This window comes from Cannabis sativa, chromosome 2, assembly GCF_029168945.1.
Source record: "Cannabis sativa cultivar Pink pepper isolate KNU-18-1 chromosome 2, ASM2916894v1, whole genome shotgun sequence".
Lineage (NCBI taxonomy): Eukaryota > Viridiplantae > Streptophyta > Magnoliopsida > Rosales > Cannabaceae > Cannabis > Cannabis sativa.
In genome coordinates, this window is record NC_083602.1 from 71,218,570 (window position 1) to 71,233,733 (window position 15,164).

Sequence of the window (15,164 nt, forward strand, 5' to 3'; positions counted from 1 at the left end):
TTCATAATTTTACCCTTCTCGGGTCATAATTACTAAAATGCCCCTGGCTCACCAACGGGGTCTTAACATAATAAAATTCATATAATTTCACATATATTAAATTATATAATAATATAATTTCCTCAATTATACATAATTATCTAGTTAGGGTTTTGCTAATCCATTTCTTAATTCCGGGTATTACAATTACCCCCTCCTTATAGAAATTTCGTCCCGAAATTTACCTGAACAACTCCGGATATTTCTGCTGCATATCCGTCTCGAGTTCCCAAGTTGCCTCTTCTACTTTACTGTTCCCCCACAGTACTTTCACCAGTGCCACTGTCTTGCTTCTCAAGACTTTTTCTCTTCTATCAAGTATTTGCACTGGTTGTTCCTCGTATGACAAGTCCGGCTGAAGTTCCAATGCTTCATAACTCAGAACATGGGACAAGTCTGAGACATATTTCCGAAGCATTGAAACATGAAACACATTATGTACAGCTGCCAGCGCTGGGGGCATAGCCAACCTGTACGCTACTTGCCCTATCCTCTCAAGGATTTCAAAAGGTCCAATGAACCTCGGGCTAAGCTTTCCTTTCTTCCCGAAGCGTTTTATGCCTTTCATCGGAGATATTCGGAGAAATACCATGTCCCCGACTTGAAAATCAATATCTCGATGCTTTGGATCGGCATAACTCTTTTGCCTACTCTGAGCCGCGAGCATTCGCGCTCTAATCTTATCAACTGCCTCACTTGTTTTCTGAACAGCTTCGGGACCCAAGAACTTTCTTTCACCCACTTCATCCCAGTGAATGGGCGATCTACATTTTCTTCCATATAAAAGTTCATAAGGAGCCATCCCGATTGTTGCCTGATAGCTGTTATTATAAGAAAACTCGATCAGGGGAAGGTACTTTACCCATGATCCCTCAAAGTCAAGCACACATGCCCGTAGCATGTCCTCTAAAATCTGAATGGTCCTCTCGGATTGCCCATCCGTCTGAGGATGAAAAGCTGTGCTGAACTTTAACTGAGTTCCCATAGCTCGATGCAGACTCTCCCAGAATCTCGATGTAAACTTCGGATCTCTATCCGACACAATGGACTTTGGGACACCGTGCAGACGAACAATTTCTCTAACATATAATTCAGCATACTGATCAATGGAGAAATTCGTCCGAACAGGTAAAAAGTGAGCAGACTTTGTAAACCTGTCCACTATGACCCACACAGAATCAAATTGTCCCGTGGTTCTAGGCATACCTACCACGAAGTCCATAGCTATATCTTCCCATTTCCATTCTGGTATTTTCAGTGGTTGCAGCAACCCTGCAGGTCGCTGGTGTTCAGCTTTCACTTGCTGACATGTAAAGCACTTTGCAACATACTCAGCGATGTCATTCTTCATGCCTGGCCACCAAAACATGGCTTTCAGGTCTTGGTACATCTTTGTCGACCCTGGATGAACTGAATAAGGAGTCGTGTGAGACTCATCCATGATCTCTTTCTTGATGTTTTCATTCATAGGCACACAAACTCGACTTCCAAATCTCAACATTCCCGTTTCATCTACTGAGAAATCACTAGCCTTCCCAGCCAAAACCCTAGCTCGGGTTTTTATCAACTCTGAATCTTGCTTTTGTGCTTCTTTAATTCTCTCTAAAAGAGTGGATTGTAGGGTAATATTAGCCAATTGCCCCACAACCAACTCAATCTGAGCTCGAGTCATTTCATTTGCTAATTGTCGGGAGATTTGCTTCATAGTACTCAACTGACTCTGACCTTTTCTACTCAAAGCGTCAGCAACCACATTGGCTTTACCAAGATGATAAAGGATCTCACAATCATAATCCTTCACCAATTCTAGCCAACGTCTTTGTCTCATATTCAAGTCCTTCGGGTGAAGTTAAGTATTTCGTACTTTTATGATCAGTGTATATCTCACATTTCTCGCCATAAAGGTAATGCCGCCAAATCTTTAGCGCAAAAATACCACCGTTGCGAGTTCTAAATCGTGAGTAGGGTACCTCTGCTCGTACTCCTTTAATCGCCGAGAAGCATAAGCTATTACCCTCCCACTCGCATAAGCACACAAACGCCCGAGACCCCGTCTCGAGGCATCACAATATACCACAAACTTTTCCTTATCTCAAGGAAGAGTTAGCACAGAGCGTAATCAAGCGTTGCTTTAACTCCAGAAACTTTTCTCACACCGATCAGTCCAAACAAACTTCGGTTCTTTCGGTCACTCCGTTAAGGGTACAACAATCTTTGAAAAACCCTCAACGAACCGACGATAATAACCGCCCAAACCCGTAAAACTTCGACCTCTCGTAGCCGACTTCAGATCGGCCAATCCCGTACAGCTTCAATTTTAGCCGGATCCACCATGATCCCATCTTTATCCACTATGTGCCCCAAAAATGAGACACGAGAAAACCAGAATTCACACTTTTTGAACTTAGCATAAAGCTTGTGATCCCGTAATCTTCGCAAAACCGCTCTGAGATGCAACTCATGCTCTTCTTCTGTCTTAGAGTACACCAAAATGTCATCGATAAACACAATCACAAACCTATCCAGGTAATCCTTAAACACCCGATTCATCAAATCCATGAATGTCGCCGGGGCATTAGTGAGTCCAAAAGACATCACAAGAAATTCATAGTGTCCATACCGAGTACGAAACGCAGTTTTCGGGATATCTTCCTCTCGAATTCTCAGCTGATGATAACCTGAGCGAAGATCAATCTTGGAAAAGACCGTCTTCCCCTTCAGTTGATCAAACAGATCATCAATTCGAGGTAAAGGATACTTGTTCTTAATGGTAAGCTTGTTCAACTCCCGGTAGTCAATACACATTCGCAGGGTTCCGTCTTTCTTCTTCACAAACAAAACCGGAGCACCCCAAGGTGAGTAGCTCGGTCTGATGAATCCCGCATTCGCAACTCTTGCAATTGTATCTTCAATTCCTTCAACTCAGCTGGAGCCATTCGGTACGGTGCTTTAGACACTGGATCCACTCCCGGAGCCAATTCAATAACAAATTCAATTTCCCGAACAGGTGGCAATCCCGGCAAATCTTCTGGAAAGACATCAAGGAACTCACATACTGTTGAAATGAAAGGCCCAAAGTCAGCCCAATTAGAAGATGAAGAATGATGACTAGGCCCGATTTTCCTCTGACCGTTGCCAATCATTGGGAAATTGATTCCCTCATATCTCTACTTGATTGTGTGGGCCATACAGAATAAAATTCTGTTATTGTATTGTCCAATAGGAAATTAGCTTCTAGTATATTCCCCTTGCTTATAAAAGGGAACTTTTAATGTTGTATCAATTGCAGAAAAAAGAGGCATTAATTTAGCAATATACAGAGCATTTCTTTCTCCATTTATCTTTCTGTTTTTCCTTCATTTTAGCTTGGTATCAGAGCTGGATAACCGCATCCCATGGAGAACCCTGTCACAGCCGAAATTTCCTCAGCCTCAAATCCAGTTGATGCTGCACCCACTGCCGAACCTGTAGTCCCTCCAGTAATCACACCTGCACCAGCCATTCCATCTTCTCCCTTTCAGAACTTAGCCCCTCTTACCATCAAACTAGAAAGAGCTAATTACCCATACTGGAGATCTCAGGCTCTCCCTGCACTTCGAGCACATGAACTCGAAGGATACGTGCTGGGAACTAAACCGTGTCCACCTCAGTTTGTGGATAATACGATCGGAGGATCGATTCCTGGCGAGTCCCGTCAACTCAACCTTGGATACGCCATGTGGAGACGCATAGACCAGTCCATTCTCAGCTGGCTTCTCAACTCAATATCCGAATCTATGTTTGGACATGTGATGAGTTGCCTTACCTCGTGTGACTTATGGATCACACTTGAACGTCTCTACACTACTAGCTCTAAAGCTAGAATACTGCAACTAAGATTTCAGTTGCAATCTCTGAAAAAAGGCAGCTTATCTATACATGATTACATTTTAAAAATGAAAAACATATCCGATGAAACTTTATCTGCACGCAGACAATTACTCTCAGATGATGAACTCATTCTATACATTTTGGGAGGCCTCGGTCATGAATACGAAGCTGTCGTTGTGAATCTAACCTCAAGGCAAGACCAAGTCACTCTCCAAGAAGTGCAATATATGCTTCAGAGTCAAGAAATACGCCTTGAACAACTCAACTCAACATTGGGAGACTCCAACATGCCTGCTGCCCACCTAGCCACACAGATGCGCAGGTCTCTTAACATTGGAAGTCATGGACACAACTCGAATCAAGGTTCTGGTGGCCGCTCCTTCAATCCAAGAGGCCGTGGAAGAGGCAGAGGACGATCCAACAACAATAGACCGATTTGCCAACTCTGTGGCAAACCAGGACACATAGCATCCAAATGCTATCACCGCTTTGACATCTCCTTTCAAGCACCTGGTTCCAATCAGCAATCATCATCTCAGAATGCTAACAACAGTCATTCCAACACTGATCAGCAAGCTTATTTCACCAGCACAGAAGCCCATGTCGACAACTCCTGGTACATTGACAGCGGAGCCACAAATCACACCACATCTGAACCTTCCAACATTCAGCACAAATCTGATATGAAAGGTACTACTCAACTGCTAGTCGGCAATGGTTTTCCATTAGCCGTGACTAGATCTGGCTCAAGTACAATTCAAAACACTTCTGGTTGTTTAATATTGAATGATATTCTTTGCGTTCCTGAGATTTCCAAAAACCTTCTCTCTATTTCTCAACTAACCAAAGATAACAAAGTTTTTGTGGAATTTTATGCTGATTTTTGTGTTGTGAAGGATCTAATCACGAGGGAGGAGGTGCTTCGGGGAGTGCTTAACAATGGGCTATATCAAATGAAAATCACAGCATCATCAATGTCAAAAGTCCTAATGTGTGGTTCAAGCTTTACTGTTTCCTCCAAGAGCAAAAATATTGCCAAAATTCCTCAAATAGAAAATAAATTGAGTCAGTCCAGTAGCTGTGAATCCTTGTTTGCTGAGTCTAATTTCAATTCCGATGCCAATGTGTGGCACATGCGTCTAGGTCATCCTAATGTCAATGTATTAAAACACATGTTGGTTAATGAAAAGGTTTCTTTCAAAAACTCCACACCATTCTGCAATGCATGTCACATAGGAAAATCCAAATACAAACACTATGGCACCTCTCACACTAAATCTCACTCACCACTCGAGATAATACACACCGATGTTTGGGGACCCTCTCCCATTCTATCCAAGGAAGGATATCGATACTATGTGCATTTCATAGATGATTATAGCAACTTCACTTGGATCTTTCCTCTCAAATTGAAATCGGATGTCAAAAATACATTCCTCAATTTTCAAAAGTTTGTAGAAAGAAAATTCGACACCAAAATTAAGACTCTCCAATCGGATTGGGGAGGTGAATATCGCAAGTTGGCACCATTCTTAGAATCCATTGGAGTTCACTTTAGACATCCATGCCCTCACACACATGCTCAAAATGGCAAGTCCGAGAGGAAACACCAACACATCATTGAAATGGGTCTCACTTTACTATCCCAAGCTTCCATGCCTTTGAGATATTGGTGGGATGCATTTAGCACAGCCACCTATCTCATAAACCATTTAACCACTCCAACTCTAGCACATAAGTCCCCCATTGAGACATTGTTTAAGGTCACACCAAATCTGAAATTTCTCAAAATATTTGGATGTGCGTGCTTTCCTCACTTACGTGCGTACAACAATCACAAATTAGATTTTAGATCTTCAAAATGTGTGTTCCTAGGATATAGTCCTAACCACAAAGGTTACAAGTGTCTCCATCCAAGTGGTAGAATATACATAGCACATAGTGTCTCATTCAATGAGCTTGAATTTCCCTTCTCTACTGGTTTTGGACAGTCCACAAACCAGTCCCCTTCCTCACCAATCATCCAATATAGTCATTGGCTTCCTTTCATCTCATCTCCTAGCTTTTCGGACAATGATAGTGATGATGCATCTGATTTCTCATCTAATATTGCTCCTTGTGTTGCAGGCTCCACGGCATCTCCTCACTCTCCCACATCCGAATGTGCATCTACCAACTCTCAGCATGAACATTCCACCAAATCTCAGTCATATGAAACCGTTCCTCCTGCCATACACCTTCCCATTCAACCCCTTTCACCCACATCAACGTCCAGCCACTCACATACACCTGTTACACCAGCAAACACATCACCTCATCAACCCGTGCCTTGTCCTATTCCAGCACCAACACTTCCCTCACATCCCATGGTTACTCGCTCAAAAGCTGGCATCTTCAAACCCCGAACCTTTCTCACATCCCTCCTTCAAAATCCTCATCTTCCAGCCCTCTCTCTCTCTACTCCCGCTACCCCAGAAATAGCCTTAACTATCCCAGCCTGGAAAAATGCCATGGATGATGAGTACTTTGCGCTCAAAAAGAACAAGACATGGTACCTTGTTCCCCGCTTACCTCATATGCATGTTGTTGACAATAAGTGGATTTTTCGTCACAAATTCAACTCCGATGGGTCTCATCAACGATGCAAAGCTCGCCTTGTTGCCAAAGGCTTTCAACAACAACCGGGTGTGGATTTCTTTGACACTTTCAGCCCGGTAGTCAAGCCATCCACCATTCGTGTCATTCTCTCCCTTGCTGTCACCAATGATTGGGATGTTCAACAAATTGACATCAACAATGCCTTCCTCAATGGCACCTTGGAGGAAGAAGTTTATATGTCCCAACCAACGGGCTATGTTGATCCTGACTTCCCTACAGCCGTGTGTAAGCTCAATCGCGCCATTTACGGTCTCAAACAAGCCCCGAGGGCATGGTTTGACACTCTTCGCACAGCCCTTCTTCGCCTTGGATTGCAAAACTCAGTTTCGGACACTTCTCTTTTCTACTTGGCTGAAGGTGATGCTCGGCTCTATGTCCTAGTGTATGTTGACGATATTTTGCTTACCGGCAACAACTCCAACCGTGTTCTTCACATCATTTCTCAGCTGAACCAACAATTTTTTTTTCTCTCAAAACGTTGGGCTCAGTCACTTATTTTCTTGGTTTTGAGATAACTAGGGGGCAAGACGGTCTTCATTTATCTCAAACCAAGTATACTCTTGACCTTCTCAAAAGAACACACATGTTGGAAGCCAAACCAAGTCCTACTCCTATGATTCAAAGCAACAAGCTTCATCTTCAAGACAGTCCACCATTTGAAGACATAACCCAATATAGAAGCATCATTGGGGCGCTGCAATACCTGACATTAAGTAGACCCGACATTGCCTTCTCCGTCAACAAACTAAGCCAATTCCTCCAAGCTCCTACCCAAAATCATTGGCTTGCTTGCAAGCGCATACTAAGATACATTGCTGGAAGCATTGGCGAAGGCATTCAATTCACCAAAGCAACCAATCCTGTCATAGAAAGCTTTTGTGATTCGGACTGGGCCAGTTCTATAGACGATCGAAAATCCACCTCGGGCATATGTGTGTATTTTGGAGGAAATCTCATTAGCTGGAGCTCAAGAAAACAAAAAGCAGTTGCTCGATCGAGCACGGAAGCCGAATATAGATCCTTAGCTCAAGCGTGCACAGAAGTCACCTGGCTACAATCCCTCTTTAATGAAATTGGAATAGAGCACAACCGCACGGCTGTAATCTGGTGCGACAACTCCGGGGCAAGACAACTCGCATCTAATCCTGTGTTTCACTCACGAACCAAACACATCGAAATCGATGTCCACTTCATTCGAGACAAAGTCATGGATAAGTCGGTTGAAGTAAGGTACATACCATCTGAAGAACAAATAGCTGATATATTGACCAAGTCACTACCAATCACAACCTTTCATTACCTCAAAGACAAGCTTACTGTTTGTCACTCACCACAGCAAAGCTTGAGGGGGCATGTTGAAATGAAAGGCCCAAAGTCAGCCCAATTAGAAGATGAAGAATGATGACTAGGCCCGATTTTCCTCTGACCGTTGCCAATCATTGGGAAATTGATTCCCTCATATCTCTACTTGATTGTGTGGGCCATACAGAATAAAATTCTGTTATTGTATTGTCCAATAGGAAATTAGCTTCTAGTATATTCCCCTTGCTTATAAAAGGGAACTTTTAATGTTGTATCAATTGCAGAAAAAAGAGGCATTAATTTAGCAATATACAGAGCATTTCTTTCTCCATTTATCTTTCTGTTTTTCCTTCATTTTAGCTCATACCAATCTCGTATTCTCAGGCCCCGATGTCACAGGTTGGCTAGTGTCCACTGTAGTAACTATGAACCCTAGACAACCTCTACCCATCAGGTCTTTAGCTTTCAACAGTGATATTCTCGGTATGCGTGCCCCTTGAACTTTACCCACGAACACCGCTGGGTTAGCACCGTCGGGCTCAAACACCACCATCTTCCGTTTGCAGTCAATCATCGCTCCATATTTAGATGTAAAATCCATTCCCGTGATTATGTCAAAATCGATAATTGTACTCAATTAGATTGGCGGTCAACTCACAACCGTCAATCCAAAAAGACAAGGACCGAATCCACCTTGTGGATATTATCAGGTCTCCCGAGGGTAACAGGGTTCCAAACCCCGAAACATAAATATCACATGGCTTATGTAAACTTTCTATCACTCTACTCGATACATATGAATGAGTAGCTCCCGAATCAAATAACACAGTATAAGCACAACCATTAATAGATAACTGACCTGTCACAACTGACGGACTAGCATCAGCATCTGCCTGAGTTATAGTGAAAAGTTGCTCCGGGTTCTGAGCAACATTCTTCTTAGGCTCTTCTCTCTTGACTTGGGGACAAGCCTCGATAAAGTGGCCCACCATGCCACACTGGAAACATGCCTTGGCTCTGCACTCACCAGATGATGCTTCTTGCATTTAGAACATTCTGGATATGATCGAATGAGGACCCGCGACCCCGACGGCCACACCTCTCGTTTCCCCGAAACTTTCTATTTCCCCTCAAGCTCCGAAGCCTCACCTTCCGTTTGTGCTCGTGGTTGCCACCGTCGGTCCCCTTACCGACATTACCACCAAGCAGAGGGCTCGATGCCATGGCGGCATCCTTTGCAGCCTCGCTCCTTCATTACTTCTTTTCGCTTCGGCCTCCTCAGCAATTAAGGCCAAGTCTACCACTCTCTTATACAGAGTGTCATGTGATGTGGTAATCTTCAAGTCCCGACTAATTGTAGCATTTAGTCCTCGAACATATTTCGCTTCTGGTAAAATCGTAGGCACCGTATCACCAAAGAATTTAGATAACCGATCGAATTCCAGAGTATATTCAGCCACAGACATTTTCCCCTGAGTCAACTTCACAAAAGCTTCTTGGTGGGAAGTCCTCACCGCAACGTTATAAAACTTTTCTTCAAAAGTTTCTTGAACTCTTCCCATGTCATCACACCGACATCTCGAGTCCGATTCACTATATCCCACCATACGCGGCATGATCTTGAAACATAAAGGCCGCACAATTCACCCTCTCGGTTCCCGTCACCCCCATATTATCGAGGATACGGAACAAGCAGCTCATCCATTGATCGGCCTTAATAATATCAATGCCTCCTGCAGAAAAGCTTCGGAGGTTGCACTTCACAAACCGCTCGAACACGTAGTCCCTGCGCATAATATACCCTTGGTTACCCACCACCGACACAGAGCTGGTGGTAACCCTTGATTTATCGCGCAGCTTGTTGCCTTAAACGTTGCAACTCTTCCCTCTTGACGAAGTATGACACTTCGCATTTCATGAAACATCCGCCGCCACCACAGGAGGATTAGCATTAACGGCCCCCGCATTATCCCCCGGATTTTGCGGAGGTGGAGGCAATGGTGGTGGATCGGTTTGGGTAACCCCGGGCTCTACTTGCTCGCCCTGTGGTCTAGATGATTGCGGAGGGTCCATTACTAGTACCCCTGTAATCAACAACCCCAGCGAGTTAAGCACCAATACCACACTTACGCACTTATTGCCTTAAACCCTAACTCATCTATTTACCTCATACATATTTACATAAACAAATAGCATTTATAGCATGGCATCACATAACACATACATACTCTAGATGCTTGCATACTGCCTAAAATGGAAAGCGGTAAACAGATGATCACACATACAAAATAAGTATTTACTCTCAATACTTACCGCACCATGAGTCGAGCCTATCTCTCGACGACGAATGTACATGTTCGGCCGGCCTACAGAAGTTTAAAAACCTTGGCGCTCTGATACCAAATTGTAACGCCCTAAATAATTAGGCACGCTACCCAAAATACTTATGAAGCCCTAATCCCCTAACCGGGATTACTAATTAAAATAGCGCAGAATTTAAACTTTTATATTAAACACACTGAAAATAAAATTGTAATATATTTAAACTTTTCAAAATAGTTGGGATCCCAAAAACATTTACAAACTTATTACAAGTTCTTTCTTACTAGCCGACCTAAGCGGCAAAACAAATGTATACAAAAGTCAACACCGTTAGACCCATAACCCGCTTGGTCCGAAGTGGCATGAACATGTACATTCTTCGCCCCGCTCCCGAAACTCATGGTCGATCGGCGAATGCCTTACCCTTTCCCGCACAGTAGAGCACCCGTGAGCCAAGCCCACAAGACAAAGATAAATCATAACAAATATATTATGCTCATTTCACATATGTCCGTATAGCACGTACACGATCATTATTTCATCATGCCCATTTATGTCTACGTGGCGTAGACCTATGTGTTGCGCTCACACATCTAATTAAATCTACGTGACGTAGACCCACGTGTTACTCTCACACGTCTAAATACATTAAGGCCTTAAGCGGTTCATCTCTGCTATGAGTACCGAGTCCAACCTGATTATGCCTTGAGCACATAATCCTTAAATCTCATTTCAATTAGCATGGCATGGCATTTATACACATATATCACTAGTGGTAATAACCCTAGGCTATTAGACTGTTCCTATTAGGGTAATAACCCTAATCCCTTATTTAATATTCATGCATATCATTCTCAACATAAGCGCCACTCACAAGATACTCTACGTGCTAATCACCGTCTTACCCGTTGTCCCGCAATAGTAGAGATTCCAAATCCCCGGGTGCTCCCGACTGTGTGCCGTAATCCTAGTCACACACAATCCGGGATTTTCACAAATAGGGTTAACCCCTGATTTCACATTCATAAAATAAATTCATGGCATTTAAAATACAGATAATCACATAGAGCTCGAAAAGAGCTTTCCAACGGTATAAAGAACGTCCCAAACGGAGTCCCGAGTTAAAAGTTATGGCCAAAACAAATTTCAGCATTTCCCGATGAACTCCAACCGGAATTCCGGATGAACCAACCGGAATTCCGGTTGTCTGGGCAGAGAACACGAAATTTCTCAATCTTTAAACCCCCAAAACTCACTCAAATCATTCCCAAACATTCCCAAACTTTCCAGAGCATCAATATATGTCATAATAAACATATTCCACAACTTAAACCCAACAATTGCACTAAAAATCAAAAAGTGCCATTAAAGCACCAAGCTTGAGTTCCATGAACTCAAGCTTGCTTTTCACAACCAAAATCACAATTAATCCACTTAGAGCAGCTAGGAAATATTATAGGGTCTAAAACACATATTTATGCATCAAAATCCAACAATAAACCCCATAATTTCAGATTGTAAAAATCAACTTAAAATTATGTTCAAACTCCAAAACTTCAAGCTCTAAACTTGAGCTTCAACTCAACCAACTCAATCAATTTTCCAGCTGCAAACACTTTCAAAAATCTGAATTCAAGACATGAAAATAACCCTAAAAATTTATCTAGAGCTCAATCAAACACCCAAGCAAGGATTCAAGCATCACACACTCAAATTCAACAAAACTAACTTCAATTCCTTTACACATGCAATCTCAAGAACATTAGCACAAACTTATGCTTTTACAACACTCAAATTCAGAAGTAAAAATCAAGATTAAAGTCATGGGAAACTACCTCAAACTCAAACCAAGAATTCACAACTTCAAAGCTCCAAAACAAGCTAAGAACCAAGCTTTTCTTCAAATTCAACTTTGAAATAATAAGAGGGTTTGGGAGAGAGAGGGGGTCGGCCAAGAGTGAAAGCAAAACCAGAAAATTGCTTTTCATTTCATCAAAAATCAATTTTAATCAAACATAATAATTAGGGGTGAAATGACCAAAATGCCCTCATGGCTTATTATTCACACCTACACCCTCACAAGGGTAAATAAGTCATCTCAATACTCAATTAATTTCAAATAAATTTCAGATTATCATTCATCAAATAAAATGCCAAATTATCAATCCAATTTACATTTCGGGCCCGAACCCGGTTCGGCCCGAAATTCCCGGTTGTGACTATACCGCGCTAACCTGTCAGAACACACCTGAAAAGACAACACAGGTATACTATATAATAATATAGTTCCATTAAGCACGTAATCAAATTAATTTCATAATTTTACCCTTCTCGGGTCATAATTACTAAAATGCCCCTGGCTCACCAACGGGGTCTTAACATAATAAAATTCATATAATTTCACATATATTAAATTATATAATAATATAATTTCCTCAATTATACATAATTATCTAGTTAGGGTTTTGCTAATCCATTTCTTAATTCCGGGTATTACATAAAAATTCATTTTTTCAGCACTAAAATGCTTATAACTAGCACGTTTATCCAATTTGAAAAATTCCAACTGCATTCTCTTAGTTTAATGACATGTGATCTTAAAAGTCAATTTAGAAATTTTCAGACATTATTTTTGTGAAATAACTTGTCGCACAAGTAAATGAACTGAATTTCATACTTATAAAATTTAAGTGTGGACTTGTAAATCATTGTACAAGACTAGGAAATATAAATAAACTTTCATGAAATCTTATCTTGAGTTTCTCGAGTCTTGAAATCCATTTTTGGTCACTTTCAAGAAATAAATTGAGACAATATATTAGATTAGCCCCCTCCCTTAATGTGTGCAAGGGTTAAAAATATACCTTTTGATTTACCTTGCATGATTTTGTAAATTATCCCTTAATGTATTACTTAAATTAAATATCAAGTTAATAGTCCAAAAATTGAGGTTTTAGCCAATAAAAAAAATAACCAATCAATCTTAGAAATTCTCCCCTTTTTGATTCGTCAAAAAGGTTGGCTAAATAAATGGAAAAATAAAAGAAATACATAACATACCATCTATTAAAAAAATAGCCATATAACATAGACATTCAAGTGCAAATAACCATAAATCATAAACATTTAAATCCAAACAAACATAAAAGAATCAAGTTCAAACATCCAAAAGAAAAAACAAACTAACACATGAATAGGCAAAGGCACTAAATCTTGCAAACATACACTAAAAACAAGAAAAAAAAATAAACATGAAAATGATGTGAACACATTATGCAAGGGGGCTAAGTTGGTGGAGGTCCAAAGCGGTCCATATAAGCTCTCTATTACGCCATCTCCTCTTGAGTATCGGTAAACCCATGCTCCATGTCACTCCTCATAGTGACCATGTAACCTCTCAAGGTGGTTATCTCATTTTAGAGGGTAGTGAAGTGAGTGTTCATTTCACCTCTCAAGTTTGTGAAATTGGTAGTAATGGAGATGTGGAGACGAGCCAAAGCATCGTCAATGTTGGATTGGGGAAATTAAGACATTGGAACAACTTGAACTTGTTCTTCCTCTTCACCTTGAGCTTGGGCTTCTCGTTCTCCCTCTTCACTTTCACTTGAGGCCAATTGTACTTCCTCTTGGGCGTGTTGATCTTGTTTGGTAAAAAATCTACTTCTTCTCCACTTCATATAAACTTGTAGCGCATAGACTTAAATGTGATCTCGCCGAGATTGTTAGAATCCTTGGTTCTATAACCTTGGTTTCATATTCGGTTTGAATTTCACGGGAAAAGCCACCGAAATTTGTCATTGCCACGGGAAAAGTCACCAGAATAATCATTATTGCTGGAAAAGTCATTGGAGTTCTCTTCACCACTGGAAAATTCGTCAGAGTTATTTTCATTACCAGAGTTAGACGTCGGAGTTGGACATTGGAATATAACACAAAGAAACCAGTTACGTTTATCAACTAGTTAAAAATCTGAGACAAAGAAACTAGTTCCGTAATTGGTTCCGTAAAGTAACTAAATTAAAAATTAATACAAAAAAATAAGTTATCTAAAATAACAAAACCAAAATTTGATACTTAAAACCAACTTACGTTAAAAAAAATTAATAATTAAACACGAAAATCAATTACTTAATACAATAAACTAAAAAATTTAAATAAAAAATAAGACACCTAAATAATAAAAAATAAATTAAAATAAAAAAACGAAACTAACTAATATAACACAAAAAATTTAATTATGTAAAGCAACCAAATTACAAATTAACATATAAAATTGGTTAAATGAAACCAATTCCTAAAGTAACTAAATTAAGAAATAACTCATAAATATTAAAAACTGATTTAGAAAAAATATATAAAAATATAAAATATAAAAAAATATATCATATAAAATTTAATTAAAAAGGCTGTCATATTTTGGTAAGACACAACAAAAAAAAAAGGGCTATTTACAAAAATATGGGAAAATGAAGATAAGTTTTGATATATATGGCATAAATACTTAATTACACTAAATATGGCATTTTTTAAAAAAAACTTACAAATATGGGAAAAAGTTATAAGGAATGCCATAAAAAACTTTAAATTTGTGTTTCTTTTTATTTTTTTATCTCTTTTAAAAAATAAAACACTAAAATAAATAAAAAATAATCTCAAATATAGATGCTGTTTTTTTTCTTCAGAAATTAAACGTATTTTTTTTTTTATTTAAACTACTATTTATTTGTTTTTTTATTCAAGACTAATTATTTCATTAACAGCAATAAAAAAAAACCAGTTTCGTCAACATTATCCTGGAAAAAAAATAATATAAAAAATTATAATCTAAAAATAATACAAACTTTAAAAATCAGTTTCATCAACATTGAAAGAAATTAATAATTTTATTAAAAGAATAAAAAAATAGTTTCATCAACAAGATAATGAAAAAAATTATAATCTAAAAACGATACTAACTTTAAAAACCAGTTTCA